Raw genomic sequence first — 24,738 nt, 5'->3', positions numbered from 1 at the left:
TATGTATGTGTGTTTGTGACTGGGGTGCCTACTTCCACAGACAGCTTCCACAAACAGCTTTAACCCACAGTGCTGAGAAGTCACCAAAAGCACTCCCCCCAATGACATTTCAAGTTATAGCGAGCGCCATGAACATGTAGCCCAAACCCTGCCAATGTCCTTCCCAAACACTACGGCCCACCATCCAAGGAATGCTTTCATTCGGGGACAATTTCATCCTACATTTTAAGTTCCTCCACCTCAAACATCCCAGTGTTACTTTCTCGCTCCATTGGTGGAATTTGCATGACCCCGCCCACTGCATAGAGTCATAGAGTCATAGAATAGTAGAGTTGGAAGAGACCTCATGGGCCATCTAGTCCAACCCCCCGCTAAGAAGCAGGAAATCGCATTCAAAGCGCCCCCGACAGATGGCCATCCAGCCTCTGCTTAAAAGCTTCCAAGGAAGGAGCCTCCACCACAGTCCGGGGGAGAGAGTTCCACTGCCGAACAGCCCTTCTCACAATGAGGAAGTTCTTCCTGATGTTCAGGTGGAATCTCCTTTCCTGTAGTTTGAAGCCATTGTTCCGTGTCCTAGTCTGCAGGGCAGCAGAAAACAAGCTTGCTCCCTCCTCCCTATGACTTCCCCTCACATATTTATACATGGCTATCATGTCTCCCCTCAGCCTTCTCTTCTGCAGGCTAAACGTGCCCAGCTCTTTAAGCCGCTCCTCATAGGGCTTGTTCTCCAGACCCTTAATCATTTTAGTCGCCCTCTCCCTTAACCCTTTCCTGGATGTTTCAGCAGGCCTTTGGAGATACAGTCATTAATTAATCAGCCCCAGAGGGTTTTTAATCATCTATCCTGTATTTATTACAATTTTACCATTTATGTGTTTTAAATGCAATTTTTTATCCTGTATTTTTGTTTTAATTGATATATTGTATTACTGTTTTATCTTTTTATAGTGTGATTTGTATTATGTTACCTATATTTTGTCCTATGTTGTTTGGGCCTCTGCCCCATGTAAGCCGCCCCGAGTCCCCGCGGGGAGATGGTGGCCGGGTATAAATAAAATTTTATTATTATTATTATTTTATTATGAGACAGCAAACAAGATAGATATGCTGGATTTCATATCACAAAATCAGAAGTCGAACACTTCCCAAGTGTCTAGGACTGTGTGATGTATTTTCGGATGATGCGCGCAGATCCCAGCAGGGTGGCCTTTTGCAGTTGGCAGATCGTAATTTTGTCAATGTCTATTGTTTCCAAATGCCGGCTGAGATCTTTTGGTACGGCACCCAGTGTGCCCATCACCACCGGGACCACCTGCACTGGCTTCTGCCAGAGTCTTTGAAGTTCAATCTTGAGGTCCTGATAGCGGCTGAGTTTTTCCTGTTGTTTTTCGTCAATGCGACTGTCACCTGGGATGGCAACATCAATGATCCAAACCTTTTATTATTGTTGTTGTTGTTGATTTTGTTCTTGTGGTTGTTGATGTTTTTATGAGACTGGTTTGTTATTGTTGAATGTTTGTTTTTATTTATTGGAACTGTTAAGCCTATTGTGGTTTTTTTTTTTAATGTCTGGAGCGACTTGAGAAACTGCAAGTCACTTCTGGTGTGAGAGAATTGGCCGTCTGCAAGGACATTGCCCAGGAGACGCCTGGATGTTTGATGTTTTTATCATCCTTGTGGGAGGCTTCTCTCATGTCCCTGCATGGGGAGCTGGACCTGACAGAGGGAGCGCATCTGCACTCTCCCCAAATTTGAACCGGCAACCTTCAGGTCAGCAACCCAACCTTCAAATTAGCAGTCCTGCTGGCACAAGGGCTTAACCCATTGTGCCACCGGGGCTTCTTTATGGCATCAAATGTTTGCCTTTTATGTTGGGAACCACCCAGAGTCCCCAGAGTCTACTTTGAATAGAGATATTTAGAGTTCTTAGTTTAGAGTTGCAGGGAGGGCACTGGGGCAGTGCTTCAGCTGTGTGGCATGGGATGCTGGGCGATATAGTCATTTATAAAACCCACAACCGAAGCCCACAATTTCCCTGCCCCTCATGGTCACAACGTCACAGGTTCTGTACCCGTCTGATAATTATAGCTAAAGGGGCAGTCACAAAACCCCATCACCATAGATCAAACCCTACCGGGGTCTAGACATTGGGACCCTGAAACCAAGCCCTGCTTCCTCCTGCTCTTCGCTGTGGAACCGTATTGCCCATTGGTGCTGGCGTCTTTCTTGGGAACCTAGTCTCCCTGTGACTCCTTTCCCACCATTCTAAATGTAGGAAAGGAGAGCAATTCCCCCCTGGCAGAGGTGGTGAGCCTCCATTAAGTTAATATCTACAGAGCTGTTTGAAGTAAATAATAACTTTTTTCAGTGTGTATTGCCCTTTTCATCTCTCGAGAGCTGGCTGGATGGCAGACTGTAATTACCCCGGCTGTAGCTGGAGGCTTTTGTGCTCTGGCTATTATTGAAAGAGCCACTGGCCCTGGAAAGCAAAGGCAGGTGAGCCTGGTTTTCATCCGCAAAGAAGGTAGGAGCTTGTCTGTGTAAGTGGACACCCCACCCACCCACCCACACACACATATTCACATTTTCATTTTTATTACGTGTATGTATGCATGTATGTATATATATAACCTGTCTCCATCTCCATCCTAATGCTGCCACCACTCTGTCTTTGGCGTAAGGCCCACTGCAGAAGTGAGACTTAAATCTAAACATAACTGTACAGAACTGGGTTCATTATCATAATAGTAACCTCTTTCTGTCTCTAACACATTCAGCAAAAAATCTTTAACAACTCAGGTTTGTGAGTTTTGACAGCGAGCGGTATAATGTAGAGAAGTGCCATGTTACATTTCATAAATCACCTCTCAAAAGGTAAACATTTAGTTTTGGCCTCTGAATTCAGGTTTGCATAGAAGCGCCTCTCTCACTCTCTTATTTTTTACTAAAAGGTAAAGGTTTCCCCTCACGTTAAGTCCAGTCATGTCTGACTCTGGGGGTTGGTGCTCATCTCCATTTCTAAGCCGAAGAGCCGGCATTGTCCATAGACACCTCCAAGGTCATATGGCCGGCATGACTGCATGGAGCGCCCTTACCTTCCCGCCGGAGCAGTACCTAATGATCTACTTACATTGGCATGTTTTTGAACTGCTAGGTTGGCAGGAGCTGGAGCTAATAGCGGCCGCTCACGCCGCTTCCGGGAATTGAACCTGGGACCTTTTGGTCTCCAGCTCAGTGCTTTAATGCACTTCACCACCAGGGCGAAGTGCGTTAAATAATAATAATAATAATAATAATAATAATAATAATAATAATAATAATAAACTTTATTTATACCCCGCCACCATCTCGCCAACGGGGACTCAGGGCGGCTTAGCACTGAGTCTTATGTTAAAGCACTGAGCTGCTGAACTTGCAGACCGAAAGGTCCCAGGTTAAAATCCCGGGAGTGGAGTGATCGCCCGCTGTTGCTCCAGCTTCTGCCAACCTAGCAGTTCGAAAACATGCCAATGTGAGTAGATCAATAGGTACCGCTCCAGCAGGAAGGTAACGACACTCCATGCAGTCATGCCAGTGGCCACATGACCTTGGAGGTGTCTATGGACAACGCCGGCTCTTCGGCTTATAAATGGAGATGAGCACCAACCCCCAGAGTCAGACATGACTGGACTTAACGTCAGGGGAAACCTTTACCTTTACCTACCCAACCATCCAAAAGTACTAAAAAAGTACCAAAAGCCTGGGCTGTGGCGCAGGCGGGAGAGCAAGCCAGCTGCAATTAGCTGCAATGAATCACTCTGACCAGGAGGTCATGAGTTTGAGGCCCGCTCGGAGCCTATGTTTGTCTTGTCTTTGTTCTATGTTAAAAGGCATTGAATGTTTGCCTATATGTGTAATGTGATCCGCCCTGAGTCCCCTTCGGGGTGAGAAGGGCAGAATATAAATGCTGTAAATAAATAAATACAGTAGAGTCTCACTTATCCAAGCCTCGCTTATCCAAGCTTCTGGATAATCCAAGCCATTTTTGTAATCAATGTTTTCAATATATCATGATATTTTGGTGCTAAATTCGTAAATACAGTAATAACAACATAACATTACTGCATATTGAACTACTTTTTCTGTCAAATTTGTTGTATAACGATGTTTTGGTGCTTAATTTGTAAAATCATAACCTAATTTGATGTTTAATAGGCTTTTCCTTAATCCCTCCTTATTATCCAAGATATTCGCTTATCCAAGCTTCTGCCGGCCCGTTTAGCTTGGATAAGTGAGACTCTACTGTAAATAAATACTACAACACCCATCAACCTCAATTAGACGGAGGCAGAGAAGGCTTGTCTATTAAAAGGCCCGCTTTACGAATCCCATCTAATTTTAGAATAGAATAACAAACAAACAAAAACCCTTTAAAGAAAAAAGATGGATTCCATCATCTAGCAGTGTGAATTTTCCCCTCAGTGACACATAAAGAATGACGGATTGAAGTAGACTGGCTGTCTCTCCCTCACATTCCACATAATCGGGACATTTTACTTGTTATCATCCTTCCATCAGTTTCAATAAAATTCTGAGTTATGAGTTTTCCTGGGCGTCATGAGAAGCAGATAGTGATTTTTGAAAGGAGGTGGACACTCAGGTTTAGATTCTGGGAAATCGGTTTAGTCTGTCCCATCATGTTCACCACAAGGACCAGTCGCTCACCTTGGGAAAGGGATGCTCAATCCCAAGGCACAGAATTAGATTGTGCAAATACCTAGCGCATACATGGGATAACGTGAACCTTGTTGCACTCGGAAGAGATAAAATCCTATAAGTTCTCAAGGCCAGCCCCCTGTTCCCTCTCATAATGACATATAAAACTTGCTGCTCTCATAACAAAATCAGAGAAAATTCCACTTATAAAAGAGAGAAAAATGATGTTTACACAGCCCCAACAAATCCCCAATCTCATTGCAATGACTCCCAGTGCAGGAAGCAGAAAGACTGTATCTCCAAATGAAAGCAAGCACAAAACTGCCGCCTCCGATTCCTTTATTTCCCTATCCTCCTCTTCCCGGCGAAAAATATTTTCATATCAGATGTTGCTATCAGTATAATTAACCTCCCAAGACACAAGTTTGAAATCTCTCTCATTCCCCACCTATAAAGCGCTGCGTTTTCTATTAACTCTGCGAGTTTTTCAATGGGTGGGGGGCTTCTTTAGAAAAGAATACATACGGTATATGAAATTTACATACCTGCCTGCAATTACAGGCAGCGATAAGGCGAGATGCATAATGCATGCAGCCTGAAATTGGCAAAATAATTAACTTTTCGCTTCTTTTATATGGCTGGAAAAAAGGAAGAGAGAATCGCAACGGCTGCCATTTCTATAAAAAGACACCTCCTGATAAATATCAGACAGACGCTTAGCTGGTTGGGGTTCTAGCTGGCTTGAGGCTCACATCACGATAATATCTTTTCCATGGTGGTTCTTGCAAGCTAAGCAGGTTGGATCACTCTCCTGATCCATTACGGAGCACCTTGGTCCCTGCAGCTCCATATCATGGCAGACAGATACTTGGTAGCCTCAGCAAGAATGCTCAGTCAAGAGCCTTGTTCATATCTTGATTCTGACTTCTATCTATCTGTCTATCTATCTACCTCTAGTCTATGTACAATGGTCTGTCTGTCTGTATATAATGGCGTTTAATGTTTGCCACATGTTCTGGGATCTGCTCTGAGTCCTCTTCGGGGTGAGAAGAGCGGAATATAAATACTGTACATGAATCTATATATGAAATTTCGGCCTAGGACAAAACAACAAAACTACACATCCCAGAAACACTAAACTTGGCAGCACAACACCTCATCTATGCCTCTACGTTCATACAATAAAAAGAAAAGAAAAATAAAGTCCTAATTAGAGGGAGAGGAATAATTGTTTTTATCCAATTGCTGCCAGTTAGAAGGCTAAGCTCCGCCCACTTGGTCTCCTAGCAACCCACTCAGCCCAGGGGACAGGCAGAGTTAGGCCTCACTTAGGCCTCTTCCACAATGCCTATAAGATACAGATTATCTGATTTTAACTGGATTATATGGCAGTGTAAACTCAAGGCCCTTCCACACAGCTATATAACCCAGAATGCCAAGGCAGATAATCCACAGTATCTGCTTTGTACTGGGCTATCTTGAGTCCACACTGCCATATAATCCAGTTCAGTGTGGATTTCATACAGCTGTGTAGTAGGGGCCTCATATAATCCAGTTCAAAGCAAATAATATAAGATTATAAATATAATATATACAATTGCTGTGGTATAATAAAACAGAACAATATAATCTCTAAAATCAGGACAGTAAATAAGGAACAACACTCTGAAAACAGGAATTCCAGACAGTAAACAATCAGGGCCAGCTAACACTTTCCAACAAAGGATTCCCCCAGGGAGGAAGCTGAGGAGGAAGAGAAGTAGTGTGTATTATCGGGTCATTATTATTAATACTGTTATTATTGTGTTGCTGTGAACCATGAAAATGAACACTGTCTGGCTCCAAGTATTAAAAAAACCTCTAAAATCAGAACAGTAAATAAAGAACAACACTCTGAAAACAGGGGAATTCCAGACATGAAACAATCAGGGCCAGCTAACTTTAGGAAATATCATATACTAACTACCACCATTCCACCACACTTTGCCACAGCGACGTGTGTCCGGGCACAGCTAGTAAATAAATATTTTGACTCTGCTGTGAATCCACTGGTTTCATTCAGAAGTTACATAAAGCTTGTCATTGTAAATGACTTTACCATGGAACCTAACTTGTCAAATGTGAATTTACCTTTGTTAGTCATCCACCTGTGGATTATTGCCATCTCACAAACTGACATATAAGGTCTGATCCCACAGCTATGGTTGTGCCTGGGTTCTTTCTCTAGCAGGAAATAATGCTCTGTTGTATTAAACGGTTCTCTATTTTTATTTCTGTATCTCAAAAAAATCTTTAAACCCAGCATAATTTTATCAATATTTGTATGTATGTTTTTATCCTTTACAATCTTATCTTGTAAATCGCCTAGAGCATCTTGGATGGAGGGCGATTAATAAGTACAGTAGAGTCTCACTTATCTAACACTCACTTATCCAACATTCTGGATTATCCAACACATTTTTGGAGGCAATGTTTTCAATATATCGTGATATTTTGGTGCTAAATTCATAAATACAGTAATTACTACATAGCATTACTGCGTATTGAACTACTTTTTCTGCCAAATTTGTTGTCTAACATGATGTTTTGGTGCTTCATTTGTAAAATCATAACCTAATTTGATGTTTAATAGGCTTTTCCTTAATGCCTCCTTATTATCCAACATACTCGCTTATCCAACATTCTGCCAGCCCGTTTATGTTGGATAAGTGAGACTCTACTGTAATTAAATGATGATGATGATGATGATGATGATGATGATGATGATGATGATGTTAATTCTTGATGATGGAGTTATGGATTGCTAAAGTAATGATGGGGTTTCCTTTGCACACTTGCCATTGAGCGAAACCCTAAGGTGTCTCTCAGATTCGTAAATGGGGTCCAAAGGATCATCCAGGCCAACTGCCTTCCAAAGCAAGAAATTCATGGCTAAAACATCCCTGACAAATCGCCGTAAAAATGCTGCAGGTTGGAGTGAAAGGTGGGTCTGGAGGTTGCTTCAAAGTAGTTTCTAAATATGAAGTGTTAGCTTGATGGATGCCTGGGGTGAGTGCTGCCAAGTAACACAAAAGGGAGCGTTCCTGGGGCAGTGAAACTGAGAAACGTTCCCAAGAAATAGGGGAACTGGCAGCACCTGGGAGGCCTGTTGGGCGATGGCAGCTTACCCAAATGCAGATTTCCCCCATTGGATGCCCCATAGTAGGGGTGAGGTTTAGAAAAGAAAAGACAGAACTAAGGGGACGGGACTCAAAGTTTGAAAAACTGGACCCATTGCTCAAAACCATAATTCCAAGAATTCCCTTTGCATGCATCTCCACTAGTCAATTTGGAAGTTCACAAGAGGGGTTTCTTCCTGTCCTTTCTTTCCAAAGTTGCTGCCTGGATGAGAAATCCTAGCTGCTTCTACTTTGTGTTGTCAAAGGCTTTCATGGCCGGAATCGCTGGTTGCTGTGAATTTTTCTAGCTGTATGGCCATGTTCCAGAAGCATTCCCTCCTGATGTTTTTCCCACATCTATGGCAAGCATCCTCAGAGGTTGTGAGGTGTGTTGGAAACTAGGCAGGTGAGGTTTATGTATCTGTGGAATGATGTCCAGGGTGGGAGAAAGAAAGAATTGTCTGTTTGAGGGCAAGTGTGAATGTTGCCTTGCGGCCTCAAAGCCTGAGTGCTTCCTGCCTGGGATAATAATAATAATAATAATAATAATAATAATAATAATAATAATAATAATAATAATAATAATAATAATTTATTTATATACTTCCCTACCTCCTCAGGGGACTCAGGGCTGTTTCCAACGTGATAAAAACAATATACAGTAGAGTCTCACTTATCCAACATTCTGGATTATCCAACGCATTTTTATAGTCAATGTTTTCAATATATCGTGATATTTTGGTGCTAAATTCATAAATACAGTAATAGCATTACTGCATATTGAATTACTTTTTCTGCCAAATTTGTTGTCTAACATGATGTTTGGTGCTTCATTTGTAAAATCATAACCTAATTTGATATTTAATAGGCTTTTGCTTAATGCCTCCTTATTATCCAACATATTTGCTTATCCAACATTCTGCCGGCCCGTTTATGTTGGATAAGTGAGACTCTACTGTAATACAATACACATAATAAAACAGAACCATACAGCAATTTAAAAATAATACAAGTAATAAACACAAATACACAACATACGATCCAAACAATGAAAAAATAAAACTAGTAACAATACTCCATTCACGGGCCAGTTATGGTGACCCAGAGTTCAACAATGGAATCCTTTGTTAGGAGGTGTTAGCTGGCCCTGATTGTTTCCTGTCTGGAGGAAACCATGAAAATGAACAAAATCTGGCTACCAGTATTAAAAAACTCTCAAACCAGGACAAGTGTGAATGTTGCAATTGGCTAGCTTGATTAGCATTAGAAAACAGGGGAATATTTGTTTCCGTATTTATATAGCCTTCGATACAAAACTGACTCAATAGCAATGCAGTGTTTTTGGGGCTGGAGTGAGCAGATTTCGATCTGCTGCTAGATCTCTCTGTAATTACCGAGAACAAATATGTTTCCAACCCATCGCACCCCAAAATATACTGCTTACATTATTAAAGCTTGGGGTTATTTTTGTGGATTCTGTATGGAAAGGAATTTTGAGTTGATTATAGGTCTGGTATGCAAAACCAGTCTCTAGCTTCAGGGTAATTGAATTCTTGGATGGGAAAGCCCTTTCGGCATAAAGGCAGAGGTTGCCAGCTCAGGAGCATCCCCAGTCCTGACATTTCAGGGTCCAGACTTGAGACCTAGGGAGAGTCCTTAGGGATATCTTTGAGAGGGCAAACGCATGGGAGGAGTGGGTTGAGTGGACCCACTGGAGAGTCTTCAGCAGCCTTTCCAAAACTGCTTGTAGTAGGACCAGTAATCCACAGCACTGTGAATTTTGAGATTACTCCTCTTGCATCAAGTATGGCAGATATATTTACCTTAAATTTAAGACAGTCTCAGAGCAGAAAGCAGACCCAAACCCCCAATATATTGAACTTTCATCTCTTACTTCCTAAATCTTAGAAGTAGTAGTACAACCTTTTAGAAAGAAGCGGGTCACTAAACACTGTTTGATCATCTGGGGAGTCGTAAAGCATACTAAGAGGCCAGATTTTGATCCAAAACCTGAGATTTCCCACCCCTGCTTCAATTCTGATATGATTTATTTGCACTCTTAGCACTTTAGCCTAGATTCTTTGAACCTAATCCATGATTTTAACATTTTATCTTGTATGTGGTTTTTATGACTTACTTTTATGGTTTGATTATTGGTTTCATTAGTTTTCTTGTCTTGTTTTTATTGTTCTGTTTGGGCTTGGCCCCATGTAAGCCGCCCCTTTGGGGAGATGGGGCGGGGTATAAGAATAAAATTATTATTATTGTATTATTAATTCTAAATGGCTCGCTGGGTTGCTGTGAGTCCTTCGGGTTGTATGACCATGTTCCAGAAGCTTTCTCTCCTGACGTTTCGCCCACATCTGTGGCAGGTATCTTCAGAGGTTGTGGGGTATGTTGGAAAATAGGCAAGTGCGGTTTATATATCTGTAGAATATCAAGAGTCCTTTCTCCCACCCTGGACATGTTTCCACAGATATATAAACCCCACTTGACCCGTTTCAAACAGAGCTCACAACCTCTAAGGATTCCTGCCTCAGATGTGGGCGAAATGACAGGAGAGAAAGCTTCTGGAACATGGCCATACAGCCTGAAAGACTCACAGCAACTCAGTGATTCCTGCCATGAAAGCCTTCGACAATACATTTAAATGATTCATTTTGCCCGGAATGGTAATATATAAGCTGTGCCCTGGGACCGGCCAAGCGTTGCTGTGGCATTGTCTAGTGGTGTTGGTGAGAAATTGTTGAGGTAGTGGTGATATTGAATGTCTGTTGTATGGTTGTCTTTATGTTTAGTATGCACACTGAAGTGGATTATATGGCAGTGTGGAGTCAAGATAATCCAGTTCAAAGCAGATAATATAAGTTTCTAAATGGGTTATATAGCTGTGTGGAAGGGCCTTAAGTCTACACTGCCATATAATCCAGTTAGAATCTGATAATCTGTGGAAGAGGCCTAAGTGAGGCCTAACTGTGCCTGTCCCCTGGGCTGAGGAAGTTGCTAGGAGACCAAGTGGGAGAAGCTTAGCCTTCAAACTGGCAGCAATTGGATAAAAACTATTATTTAATTAGGACTTTATTTTATTAGGACTGTAATTAGGACTTTATTTTTCTTTTCTTTTTGTTGTATCAACCTAAAGCCGTGAATGATGGGTTGTGTTGTCAAATTTCGAGGTTGGGGGCCTGTAGTTTTGTTGTTTTGTCCGCTGCCCTGATGCCATCACTTTTTTATATATATAGATATATATATGTGTTTGTGTGTGTGTATATATATATATATATACACACACACATATACATACACACACACACACACACACATATATATATAAACAATAAATCTCTGACGTCTGCCTTGTTCTGCCCGAGACACGTGAGTGAAACATATATCGATTGTAGTCTCCAGCAGTGGCGTAGGGGAGAGGTCTGCATGAGAGAGATATAGTTTCTCCTATTTAACCCTGCCTTCTCCAAATCTGGGCAATAGTGAGAAGTTTAATGCTGCTGCAGATATGGACTATAACAGCTTAGAGAAGGCTGCCTTAACCTGTTGTTTCCCTAACCCTTTTTCCTGAAGTGAATCAGAGTTGCTACAAAGTTGAGAAAATGCCAAAACATCCTAGTGACGGGAGTGTAGTGTGGTTTCTAGGTTGTATGGCATCCTCTTCAGAGGATGCCAGCTACAGATGCAGGCGAAACGTCAAGAGGAAATGCTGCTAGAACACGGCCATACAGCCTGGAAGCCACACAACACCCCAGCGCAGTGGTTCTCAACCTTCCTAATGCCGCGACCACTTGATCCAGTTCCTCATGTTGTAGTGACTCTCAACCATAAAATTATTTTCGTTGCTATTTATTTATTTATTTATTTATTTACAGCATTTATATTCCGCCCTTCTCACCCCGAAGGGGACTCAGGGCGGATCACATTACACATATAGGCAAACATTCAATGCCTTTTAACATAGAACAAAGACAAACAAACATAGCCTCTGAGCGGGCCTCGAACTCATGACCTCCTGGTCAGAGTGATTCATTCTGTCAAATTTGTTGTATAACATGATGTTTTGGTGCTGAATTTGTAAAATCATAACCTAATTTGATGTTTAATAGGCTTTTCCTTAATCTCGCCTTATTATCCAACATATTCGCTTATCCAACGTTCTGCCAGCCCGTTTCTGTTGGATAAGTGAGACTCTACTGTACTTTTGGTGGGAAGATTTGCCGCCTGTTTCCAAAAAGGAAGAGTAGGACAGGTGGAGAGATCTTCAGCCTTCTCAGCTAAGACCATCAGAAATATTTGTTTTCTGATGGTACAGTAGAGTCTTGCTTATCCAACGTTTTGTTGATTCTGGCCGTCAACAAAAAATCCTTGTGACTTTTTGGGCTCTTGCAAGGGAGGGAGCTCCACTTTGAATCTTGGACACTGGAGCCACAAGATCTTCCTGCAAATCCTAATATATGATGGCCAGCTACCTAAAAGAGTCTTTGGTGAATAGGGACCCTTAGTGCATGGTCAGAAAATTCGGGCAAAACTGATCTCCGATGTCGTGGTCAACTGTGCTGGGGATGCTTTTAACTAATAGTGGTTTTTATATCCAAGGTGTTTACTGCTTTGGTTTTAATAACGCTGTACTTACTTGGTTTTATCTTGTTTTTAATTATGTTGGTGCTAATCCATGACATATGTAGTATTTGAAGGGCATATCCTGACATTGATATTTGCAGCATTTTAATGTTTTAAAGATTTATATAGGGTTTTAATGGCATGTTTTACATTGTATTTGATGATCTGGCTTTTGTGTATTTGTTTGTTTGTCCTGCATGCGAAAGACCTATGGTCTAAGCATTAAATAAATTTGGATTTGGATTTGGAAAAGAGTCTTTGGTGAATAGGGACCCTTAGTGCATGTTGCCGAAGGTGAGGCTTAATATTTTGACAGTTTACCATGCGGCTAGCTGCTCCCACTCTTGGCTACTATAGTGTGCTCTCTCTTTGGTGAATAGGGACCCTTTTGGACTTTCTGTTGTTTATGCGCGAGGGCCGGAGCGGAGGGGGTTGAAGGGAAGTTAGTTAATAAACTAGTAATCAATGGTGGGAGGGGGCAGGGGGCGGAGTAGGCATGCTTGCGGCCAATTCATTACAACTCCAGAAAATGAGACCGTGAGATTAATAAGTCTTTGATTTATCGGCACGTCGAGCCCACGAGCATTACTCACGGCGTGGCATTGACAGGCCCTGTGTTCCCTTCCTGGCTCCGGAGAGCAGGGGCGGAGTGGGAGGGGGGCTGGTGCCAGGACCCATCCGGATGGAGCCCTAAACGCCTGGCGTGTTGAGGCATTAATGGCTTTGTTGCAAGCCCCACAGCTGTGGAAGGGTTCCCTCCGGACAGGGTAATTGTTATTGATTATGAAAGCAGATAAATCCAGCAGGAGGCAGAGCCACTAGCCGGCGGAAAATCCGGGGATGGGGAGAGATGCCTTGGATGCGGAGAGGAGCATGAAGTTGGCTCCTTGTTTCTTAGTCCCTCATGGGCCCTGGTGGCGAAGTGCATTAAAGCGCTGAGCTGCTGAACTTGCAGACCGAAAGGTCCCAGGTTCAAATCCTGGGAGTGGCTTGAGCGCCCGCTGTTAGCTCCAGCTCCTGCCAACCTAGCAGTTCGAAAACATGCAAATGTGAGTAGATCAATAGGTACCGCTCCGGTGGGAAAGTAACGGCACTCCATGCAGTCATGACCTTGGAGGTGTCTACGGACAACGCCGGCTCTTTGGCTTAGAAATGGAGATGAGCACCAACCTCCAGAGTCGGTCACGACTGGACTTAACGTCAGGGGAAAACCTTTACCTTACCTACAATCAAAAAGTATTCAGAATTGCACCAATGATAGAACTGAACACAGAACACAGAACTCCCATGACCGACAGAAAATACTGGAAGGGTTTGCTGAGCATCGGCCTTGAGTTTGGGAGCTGTAGTTCGCCTACATCTAGAGAGCACTGTGGACTCAAACAGTGATGGATCTGGACAAAACATGGCACGAAGATTCAATATGCCCAAATGTGAACACTGGTGAAGTTTGGGGAAAATAGACCTTGACATTTGGGAGTTGAAGTTGCTGGGATATATAGTTCACCTACAATCAATCTCTGTGCCCCTGGTGGCACAGTGTGTTAAAGCACTGAGCTGCTGAACTTGCAGACCGAAAGGTCCCAGGTTCAAATCCCGGGAGCGGCTTGAGCACCCGCTGTTAGCTCCAGCTCCTGCCAATCTAGCAGTTCGAAAACATGCAAATGTGAGTAGATCAATAGGTACCGCTCCGGTGGGAAAGTAATGCCGCTCCATGCAGTCATGACCTTGGAGGTGTCTACGGACAACACCGGCTCTTCGGCTTAGAAATGGAGATGAGCACCAACCCCCAGAGTCAGATATGACTTAACGTCAGAGGAAACCTTTACCTTTACTTCCTAATTTGGACACAAACTGATCTGATCTACGTCTCCTCATCTCAACACAATGATCCTTTGGATCCTTCTTTTGCATTACATCCAGGATAAACTTTACAATGCAGTTTTTACAATAAAATGTGCATAAATTGATCAGATATATTTATGCATGAATATTTTGCAGGTAAATAGGCCCAAGGAGCCCCTAGTGGCGCAGCAGATTAAACCACTGAGCTGATGAACTTGCTGACCAAAAGGTTGGCAGTTCAAATCCAGAGAGCAGGGTGAGCTCCCGCTGTTAGCCCCAGCTTCTGCCACCCTAGCAGTTCAAAAACATGCAAATATGGGTAGATCTACAGTGGTCTGACCAAGGCAGAATAGAGGCGTAGTATGACTTCCCTGAATTCAGATACAAGACTCCTTTTTATGCAGGCTAAATTCCCATTGGCTTTTTTAGCTGCCGCATGACATTGTTGGCTCATGTTCAACTTGTTGTCCACGAGGACGTCTAGTACCTATATCTTTCAGAGTACCTATATCTTTCGAATAGGTCAGATCTTGGGGAGCTACTCTTTAGTAAATGAATAAACCCTTTTCTACAAAGAAAAGTACTCCTTTTCCAACTCAGTTTACAATTAATTTATAAAGTCAGCAGAAATGGAACGGGAAGGTGTTTGCTGGACTGGTTTGTTTCATGCTGGAAGTGAACATTCAAACAAGAATTTTGTATTAGGAGTATATGATCATATTGTATGGCCCTTCCCTTTTCCTTTCATGTCACATCTGAATTAAATTGTAAGCCTGAGGGCAGGAAACTGTTTTGCTGTTCTTTCACTTGTACGGTGAGGGCGCTATATACATAAATGGTAATAATAATAACAATAATAATAATTACAACAACAACAAGGCTCTTGACCTCACGTGGAAAAAAACCAAGTATAGATCATCAATGTTGTATGATAAGCTGACACAATACGAGGATTTGAAGGTCAAACTGCAAAGACTCTGGCACAAGCCAGGGAAGGTGGTCCCAGTGGTGGTCCCAGTGGAGTGCAGGGCCTGAAGACCTTGGCCTGCGCTTGAAAACAATAGGCGCTGACAAAATTACCACCTGTCAGCTGCAAAAGGCCACCCTACTTGGATCTGCATGCATTATTCGCCGATACATCACATAGTCCTAGACACTTGGGAAGTGTCCGACATGTGATCCAGTACAAAAGCCAGCATAGTGATCTTGTTGCATATATAATAATAATAATACAGTAGAGTCTCACTTATCCAACACTCGCTTATCCAACGTTCTGGATTATCCAATGCATTTTTGTAGTCAATGTTTTCAATATATCATGATATTTTGGTGCTAAATTCGTAAATACAGTAATTACTACATAGCATTACTGCATATTGAACTACTTTTTCTGTCAAATTTGTTGTATAACATGATGTTTTGGTGCTTAATTTGTAAAATCATAACCTATTTTGATATTTAATGGGCGTTTTCTTAATCTCTCCTTATTATCCAACATATTCACTTATCCAACGTTCTGCCGGCCCGTTTAGGTTGGATAAGTGAGACTCTACTGTAATAATAATAATAATAATATTTTTTCATGTCAGGAGCGACTTGAGAAACTGCAAGTCGCTTCTGGTGTGAGAGACATTGCAAGGGTGTTACCCGGATGTTTTACCATCCTGTGGGAGGCTTCTCTCATGTCCCCGTATGGGAAGCTGGAGCTGACAGATGGGAACTCACCCCGCTCCCCGGATTCGAACTGTTGACCTTTCGGTCAGCAGTCCTGCAGGCACAAGGGTTTAACCAATTGCACCAGTGGGGGCTCCCAATTATTATTATTATTATTATTATTATTATTATTATTATTATTAATTTATGACACAGCAAACAAGATAGATATGCTGGATTTCGTATCACAAAATCACAAGTTGAACACTTCCCAAGTGTCTAGGATGTATTTTCGGATGATGCGTGCAGATCCCAGCATCATCATCATCATCATTATTATTATTATTATTATTATGCAGTTTGAAATGATCCAGGCCAGACAAAAACTTACTTTTGGAGCATATGAGCTGTATAAATGGGTCCTTTGGGACAGAGGACTCCTGTCTGGTGATCAGTTGTCATAATGTCTAGGCCTTAAGTCCCACCAAGACTGCAAATTCAACTTAGACAGCCCTTGCTTGCTATCCATCCTGCTGAATTGTTCCCCCCTCCTCAGCGCTGCCCACTCCTCTGCTCTTTTATTTCCCATTCCATGTTGTCTCCCTTAATTCTTAGGATAGATTGGATTCATGGAGCTTTGCAGCTGCTGATGGAAGACCTGCATGCTGATTTAAGACATGGTTGTGAGTTAAGTGTCTCGATGAATATTTGTTACCTGTCTCTTGGATTCAAACAAACGGCTGGCGGACGTCGGAGCCCACTGATCTCAGACTGTGCTTCTCAGCGTAGCCTTCCTCCTCCTCCTCCTGTTCTTCCTCTTTTGCCCATTGACCTTCCTAAAGACCTCAACACCTCTTAGAAACCGAAAGGAGCTCTTTTACATGCTGCGACTTGGGTGTCTTCTGATATCCTTTCTGTAGGTAAATAAATCCCAAGGGTGCCACCATAAGCCGCCCCGAGCTGGCTCCACTCTTCCCTTACAATAGTTCTTGCCCCTTGTATCCTGTCTTTTGCTCCTTTGCTTTTAGATCCAGTTGTCTGTGTTGACACTGCGTTGCAATCCCTTGCTAACAGGAACTGCCATCTTCCCTGGAATTTGGTTTTTTGGAATAAGCATGGTGCAAAACAAGTCTTGATGCTCGGGAGCTTATCTTAAGGTCTATACACACCCTTTTCTGCTTTTTCCAGAATTTCCAGACTTTACACCCAGTAATTGCTTTGCTTAGAAACGCCCAAGTGGATATTGGGAGGCTCTTTGTGTAGATCCACGCTGGCCTCAGGGATGTATCTTCAGGCTTTGGAAGAACCTCTTGTCAAAGGCAGGTGGAGCGGCGGGAATGAGTGCCTCTTCTTCTTGTCCCCCAAAAAGAGGAGGAAAAGGCCCAGCAATAACCAAGTGGTCAAAGTATCCCCGCCATGAGTTGACAAGCGGAGTAGATCCTCTCGGCAACACTGGAGGTAGCACAAGGGTGGCGGCAAAGGTGGCAACGTCAGCAGCAGCTTCCCAAACCTGCAAAGAGTCATTTGACAAGGCTGTTAGACTCAAAGGAAGCAAAACATAGGCAGGAACGCTACTATTCCCCACTGGCCCAGCAGAGATCTCTCATGCTGGGCCTCTTGCTTGCCACCCTGCCAAGCCCGATGGATCAAAGGCAGCCGCTGAGTGACAAACCCCTGAACTACAGGGCTGCTTGTGCCCACCAGCTGCCTTTCTTCACAGCCGGCAGCTTTATGCATGTGTGTGTTCCTGTGCATGCATAGAAATATGCACACACACAATAATAATAATAATAATAATAATAATAATAATAATAATAATAATAATAATAATAAAAGTGGGACTGGACAATTTTGACAGAAAAACAAGAAAACTCATGACCATCCATCACTCACTGCACCCTCGCAGTGATGTTGACCGGCTATATCTGCCTAGAAGATCAGAGGGCAGAGGACTCTTACAAGTCAAACAAGCCGTCAAAGAAGAAGAACATGCCCTGGAAGAATATGTAAAGCAAAGCGAAAAACCTGCTTTGATTGAAGTCAAAAATCAGAAACTCCTCAAAGCACAGCAGACAAAAAAACCAGTACAAGAAAACCACACTACAAACTAGAGCTGAGAGCTGGCACAACAAAACATTGCATGGAAAGTTCCTTGACAAAATTGAAGGAAAAGCTGACAAGGAGAAGACCTGGCTCTGGCTCACAAATGGGACCCTGAAGAAGGAGACAGAAGGCCTGATCCTTGCAGCCCAGGAGCAAGACATCAGGACAAAGGCCATTCAGGCCAAGATCGAAAAATCAGCTGATGACCCAAAATGCAAACTGTGCAAGGAAACCGACGAAACCATGGATCATATCCTCAGCTGCTGTAAGAAAATCGCACAGACAGACTACAAACAGAGGCACAACTATGTGGCCCAAATGATTCATTGGAACTTATGCCTCAAGTACCACCTCCCAGCAGCAAAGAACTGGTAGGATCACAAACCTGCAAAAGTATTGGAAAATGAGCACGCAAAGATACTGTGGGACTTCCGAATCCAGACTGACAAAGTTCTGGAACACAACACACCAGACATCACAGTTGTGGAAAAGAAAAAGGTTTGGATCATTGATGTTGCCATCCCAGGTGACAGTCGCATTGACGAAAAACAACAGGAAAAACTCAGCCGCTTTCAGGACCTCAAGATTGAACTTCAAAGACTCTGGCAGAAACCAGTGTAGGTGGTCCCGGTGGTGATCGGCACACTGGGTGCCGTGCCAAAAGATCTCAGACGGCATTTGGAAACAATAGACATTGACAAAACTACGACCTGCCAACTGCAAAAGGCCACCCTACTGGGATCTGCGCGCATCATCCGAAAATACATCACACAGTCCTAGACACTTGGGAAGTGTTCGACTTGTGATTTTGTGATATGAAATCCAGCATATCTATCTTGTTTGCTGTGTCATAATAATAATAATAATAATAATAATAATAATAATAATACACAAAGTGTTGTTGTATGTCTTTCGGGCTGTGTGGCCATGTTCCAGAAGCATTCTCTCCTGACGTTTCGCCCACATCTATGGCAGGCATCCTCAGAGGTTGTGAGGTATGGACCAGCCTCTGAGGATGCCTGCCATAGATGTGGGCGAAACGTCAGGAGAGAATGCTTCTGGAACATGGCCACACAGCCCGAAAGACATACAACAACCCTGTGATCCTGGCCATGAAAGCCTTTGACAACACAATACACAAAGTCCTAAACACTTGGGAAGTGTTCGACTTTTACCTTACCTATCCCAACTTCTCTCAAAGGTACCACATGCCATGTATATGGTTCCTTCTCTCTGCTCAAGAATCAGCAATATTAGAGGGATCTGGACCGCAGCTCCTATCTCTTGCCATTGCCATGCTACACGTCAGGGCGAAACGTCAGGAGAGATTACTTCTGGAACATGGCCATACTGCCCAGAAAACACACAACAACACTGTGATTCCGGCCATGAAAGCCTTCGAATAAAGTAGACTTTCACTCTCTTACTAAACCCTTGCGCCGGCAGGACTGATGACTTGAAGGTTGGGTTGCTGGCCTGAAGGTTATTTATTTATTTACCCTATTTATGCCCTGCCTTTCTTTATCCCCTCCTGCCAACCTAGCAGTTCGAAAACATGTAAATGTGAGTAGATCAATAGGTACCGGCACTCCATGCAGTCATGCCTATGGCCACATGACCTTGGAGGTGTCTATGGACAACTCCGGCTCTTTGGCTTGGAAATGGAGATGAGCACCAACCCCCAAAGTCAGACATGACTGGACTTAACGTCAGGGGAAACCTTTACCTTTACCTTTCTTTACCCCAAAGGGGTCTCAAGGCGGCTTACATATGGCAATTATTCAATGCCATTAAAACACATATAAAACATAAGCTTAAATTATTTGTAAAATAAAAATTAATAGAGATTGATAATTAAAAACATACATTCAAATACAATCACGCCATCCAAAAATCATAGTCTAGAGCCATTCCAGGGTCATTGCACATATTAGGTAAAGGTAAAGATTTCCCCTGATGTTAAGTCTAGTCGTGTCCGACTCTGGGGGTTGGTGCTCATCTCCATTTCTAAGCCGAAGAGCCGGCATTGTCCGTAGACACCTCCAAGGTCATGTGGCCACTGGCATGACTGCATTGGAGCGCCATTACCTTCCCGCCAGAGCGGTACCTATTGATCTACTCACATTTGCATGTTTTCGAACTGTTACGTTGGCAGAAGCTGGGGTTAACAGCGGGCGCTCTCTCCGCTCCCCGGATTCGAACCTGCAACCCTTCGGTCTGCAAGTTCAACAGCTCAGTGCTTTAACACACTGCGCCACCGGAGGCCCATTGCACATATTACACATCTATTATTCCACTGTGCTCTTATCCGAAAGCTTGATCCCAGAGCCAGGTTTTTACTTTCCTTCTGAAGGCTAGGAGGGAAGAGGCTGATCTTATATCACTAGGGAAAGAGTTCCACAGCGAGGGGCCACCACCGAGAAGGACCTGTCTCTCATCCCCACCAGCCGCGGGACCGAGAGCAGGGCCTCCCCCGATTATCTTAATCTTCGAGGTGGTTCATAAGGGAAGATACGTTTGGACAGGTAAAGTTGGCCAGAACCATTTAGGGCTTTATAGGCTAAAGCTTCTCGCTCAGCACCAAATGCTGGTGTACCTTCAAGCTGCTGGTTGCTTGCTTTTCTTTATCCATTTAAAATAAAAAATTGTATTTTTTAAAATGGATTTTACCCTCACGAGGCTTGGGGATAGGGAAAGCAACAAATTTTAATCAGCTAGTCAATAAGATACCAGAAAAATCCAACCCAACAGCTGCTCCTGAATCTCAAGTGACAAAACTAAACAAGACCCATCTCTTCTATTCAATTAAATTTAAACAGAAAGATTGAAAGATAAATATACTTAGACTTATCCAAAAGGCGGAGAGCACAATCCAACTGTGCCACAGAAGCCGCATTGAAATGAGTGGGAATAGGCTTGTGGGGCTCCCATTTATGGGCCTCAGGGAGGAGAAGGTCCTCCTGGACCACGGGCACCATCCTGCCCTTCAACCAGAAAGGGAACAAGCAAGCCCACACGTTTGTAAAGAACACACATTTGCAGAAATCTTCCTGGGAAAGAAATGCAAGACCGACGTGCGAATACAGACCAAAGCCTACATATTAGTAATTAATTTTTTCCATGTTAGGCTTTCCTTTTGATTAAAATGGTTATCCTTTTCATTTGAGGAGCAAATCATTGCACTTCAGAGGATCTCTAGCACTCATTCTTTGGAGGCTTTTAAACAGAGTCTGGATGGCCATCTGTCAGGGGGGCTTTGAAGGCGATTTTCCTGCTTCTTAGCAGAATGGGGTTGGACTAGATGGACCATGAAGTCTCTTCCAGTTTTAGGATTCTAGGATTCTTTTTCAAAGAGACCAGTTTGGCCATTGAAACAGGAGCATTGCTGGGAGTGTGCACACTTTAGTTTTAGGGCAAAGCCACAAGACCACAGTGTTTGCAACATACTTTGGTGGGCTATAGCTAAATATGGGGAAAGGTATGGAAATCAGCAGTGGGTCCTTATCAGGGGCTGTGCTTCAAAGTCCCTGATGCAGAAAGGCAACAGAGGGATCAATTGCTCCAATGCTGATATCAAAGAGCAAGTGAGAAACATGGCATTGTAATCCAAGTAGCATAATGAGAAGGAATAAGCCGCTTCTGAACTAGAATTTAAGCAGCATTGTGAAAAAGAACCCAGAAGGCATGAAGCTGGGTTTTGACAGTGGTGGGAAATGTACTGGTTTGAACTTATAACCATTAAAGACCACTGGGATAATTTGGGAGTCATAATCTCAAAGTAAGGTCACATACACACATCCTGTTTTGTATCACAAGCTTCCAGGACCAATCTGTACACATAATAAAAATGAAAATATGTATGTGTGTGTACGGCTGGGGTGTCCACTTACACAGACAAGCTCCCATGTCCACAAATAGCTATAGCTCCCACTCCTCAGGAGACACCAATGGCCCTCCTGCCATTGTTTAGAGCAGGGGTCCCCAAACTAAGGCCCGGGGGCCGGATGCGGCCCTCCGAGGTCATTTACCTGGCCCCCGCCCTCAGTTTTATAATATAATATATTGTATATACATATAATATTGATAATAATATTATAATGTAATACAATATAACACTAATAATAATACCATATAATAATATTAATTATATATTCTTTATTACATATAATATTACTAATAATATTATAGTATAGTGGTATAGTTCAATAAAGTAATATATAATGCTAATATTGTGCTATGCTAATAATATAATATATTGTATGTACATATAATTTGAAAGCCACTCTGAGTCCCCTTTGGGGTGAGAAGGGTGTGATACAAATGTAGTAAATAAATGCAGTAAATAAATAAATAATAAATAAATACATTTTAGACTTAGGCTCGCCCAAAGTCTGAAATGACTTGAAGGCACACAACAACAACAACAACAACAACAACAACAACAACAACAACAACAATCCTAATTAACTTGACTATCTCATTGGCCAGAAGCAGAAGCACACTTCCCATTGAAATCCTGATAAATGTATGTTGGTTAAAATGATTTTTATTTTTAAATATTGTATTGTTTTTTATTGTTCTTGTTGTTGTTGTTTTTGCACTACAAATAAGACATGTGCAGTGTGCATCAGAATTTGTTTGTATTTTTTTTTCAAATGATAATCCGGCCCCTCAACAGTCTGAAGGATTGTGGACCGGCCCTCGGCTTTAAAAGTTTGGGGACCCCTGGTTTAGAAGTTTGCTTTTACCTTTCTCAGGTGGGTCAGGTTTGTGATTATAACATTGAAAGTTACAGTAATAGAAACCAATGGCCCTCCCGCCAATGACACTGCAGGTTATAGCGAGCATCATGAACATATATAAGAGCCTGCTAATGTTCTCCACAAACACTACACTGCCCACCACCCAAGTAAAGGCTTTCAGACGGGGACAATTTCATCCTAGATTTTCTGTTTTTTCTCCACCATACACATCCCAGTGTTTCTTACTCTCTCCACTGGTATGGAATTTGCATGACCCTGCCCACTGCCTCTCCCATCACCCTTTCCTCTTCTTTTCTATGGCACACAGCAAACAGAGGAATTGATCAGCAACTGAAGATACTAGAGAGGTTTGGGGAGAATTCACCATGATTTATAGGAGTTGGAGGTACTGGGATTTATAGTTCAGCTGCAATCAGTGAGCACTCTGAACTCTACCAACAATGGAATTGGACCGAACTTGGCACACAGAGCCCCCTGACCAGCAAAAAATACTGGAGATCTTTGGGGGAAATTCACCTTGATTTATTGAATTGTAGTTCACCTCCATCCAGAGAGCACTGTGAACCCAAACACTTGGATTTGGACCACATGTGGCACACATACCTGATATGCCGAGGGGTTTGGAGGGAACTAACTTTCCTTTCTGGGAGTTGTAGTTCACCCACAGCCAGAGAAACTATGACCTCTAGTTGATGATGATGGACCTGGACCCAACTTGGCACACAGAACCCTCTACCTACTGGAGAGGTTTGAGGGGACCGATTCACCATAGTGGGAGTTGTAGTTTACCCTACGTCCAGAGACCATACTGAACCCCACCCATGATGCATCCAGAGCAAACATGCCCAACATAACAAACTTCAAGTACTAATGGAGTTTTTCGGGCTTAACCTGGCATGATGTGAGTTGTAGTTCTCCCACAACCTTATAAGCATTTGGTACAATTAAAAATTGATTTTTTTTTCAAATAACCCAGTCAACACTGGGTACCCAAGCTAGTTGTTAATATATACATCTGACCTGTACAAAATCATTACACCGTATTGTACTACAGTAGAGTCTCACTTATCCAACACTCGCTTATCCAACATTCTGGATTATCCAACGCATGTTTGTAGTCAATGTTTTCAATACATCATGATATTTTGGTGCTAAATTCGTAAATACAGTAATTACTACATAGCATTACTGCATATTGAACTACTTTTTCTGTCAATTTTTTTGTGTAACATGATGTTTTGGTGATTAATTTGTAAAATCATAACCTAATTTGATGTGTAATAGGCTTTTCCTTTATCCCTCCTTATTATCCAACATATTCGCTTATCCAACATTCTGCCAGCCCGTTTATGTTGGATAAGTGAGACTCTACTGTATTAGATACTTTCTGCATTACTCCAATTTTAGGGCAGCAGCACTTTCGGGTTTTCTCTTCCATCTTGTTGTAAAGATACCCATGGCTTCTAAAGGGCATACATTCAGGCACGCACACACACATTTGAATTGAATATGTAAACTACATTTTGAATGCTGTAAATTGAAGCCAACTTCTGAGCCAGAAAATACCACTGTGGCTTTGAATCAAGGGACTTTGGGAATGATAGTTCTGAAGCTGCCTCACAAATAATTCTTCGTTCCCTCCCAAGACACAGTTCTTGCAGTCTGTAATGGTTATTAAAACCATTTCAGAACTAGTTGAAAGTGATAGTGCTCGGCCCTAATCCCCTCATCCGTTTAGCATCATCTTCTTTATGAAAATATTCCAGCGTGTGAGTTTTAGGGGGAAGGGCGGAGCAAAAAAAAATAAAAAATCGGGATTCGAAAGGAGGGGACCGATGCCTTGTGCGAGGCGTGTGGATAATGTTAAATGCAGAATTCTGCATGCTCCGACA

General features: G+C 42.7%; 2 protein-coding genes across 5 annotated transcripts in view; one reads left to right on the top strand and one right to left on the bottom strand.

The window, feature by feature from the left end:
* macrod1 (mono-ADP ribosylhydrolase 1) overlaps positions 1 to 24,738 on the top strand; it is a 336,953-nt gene that overhangs the window by 97,701 nt on the left and 214,514 nt on the right. The window lies entirely within an intron of this gene.
* flrt1 (fibronectin leucine rich transmembrane protein 1) overlaps positions 1 to 24,738 on the bottom strand; it is a 193,730-nt gene that overhangs the window by 58,114 nt on the left and 110,878 nt on the right. For both annotated transcript variants that reach the window (XM_062965190.1, XM_008121376.3), the window contains exon 2: positions 16,696 to 17,490. The gene's annotated coding sequence lies outside the window, so the exon portion shown is untranslated. The remainder of the gene's footprint in view (positions 1 to 16,695; positions 17,491 to 24,738) is intronic.

Source organism: Anolis carolinensis, unplaced genomic scaffold, assembly GCF_035594765.1.
Source record: "Anolis carolinensis isolate JA03-04 unplaced genomic scaffold, rAnoCar3.1.pri scaffold_14, whole genome shotgun sequence".
Taxonomy (NCBI): Eukaryota; Metazoa; Chordata; class Lepidosauria; order Squamata; family Dactyloidae; genus Anolis; species Anolis carolinensis.
This window is presented reverse-complemented; position numbering and strand designations above follow the sequence as displayed.